Source organism: Lupinus angustifolius, chromosome LG01, assembly GCF_001865875.1.
Source record: "Lupinus angustifolius cultivar Tanjil chromosome LG01, LupAngTanjil_v1.0, whole genome shotgun sequence".
NCBI classification, from domain to species: domain Eukaryota; kingdom Viridiplantae; phylum Streptophyta; class Magnoliopsida; order Fabales; family Fabaceae; genus Lupinus; species Lupinus angustifolius.
In genome coordinates, this window is record NC_032009.1 from 31,237,395 (window position 1) to 31,238,197 (window position 803).

The following is an 803-nucleotide window of genomic DNA, read 5'->3' on the forward strand; positions in this document are numbered from 1 at the left end:
GGTAAAACCAAATGGAATATAGGAGCAATGGGGAATAAGTAAAAAGTAAGCAAAAATCAACCCAAAATAAGACCAAATCTCTAATTCCAATCTTCTTTGTCTTACTCAACCTTTTATTCACTTTTGTTTCTATTTTTGTTGTTTTTCTTTTTTATTTTCGTTTTTTTATGAACACTTATGTACGTAATTGTATTAACCATCATTAAGACATAACCAAGAATTCACAAGATTTGAAGAACAATGCACCCTTTCTTACTTAATACCCATTCCCAAAACAATTCCAAAGCTCCAAAATTCCCTAAGGTTAGGACAATCATGGTTTTTCACTTATAAGCTTGTAATGAGCTAAGTAACAATGAAAGAAGTAAAAGTCTCAAAGGGGCTATCAAAGGATAAATTCGTTCAAGGTAGGCTTATATGGCTAAGTGGCTTATTCAAAAGAAATGCCTAAATCACTTCAATATGTGCATATGAATGTCAAGTATCAACAAGAAACAAGTCAAGTTCTAGAGTGCAAGTAATCAAGAGTGCAATCACACATGAAAGAATATTAGATGGCATACAACAATCCATCCACAATTAAGGCTCAAATTCTCACGAGGGACAAGTCTATCACAATTGTTTCAACCTCTTAATTCTCAAAAGCAACTTGACATACAAAAATGCATGGATTCACACCACAAGATATCAAGACTTAAGTGAATGAAAGTATGGGAGAAAATGCCCAAGCCTAAGCAAAACCTAAAAGTCCAAGAAAACATGCATCAACAAAACCTACAACCTACAATAGTCTCCTCCCACGT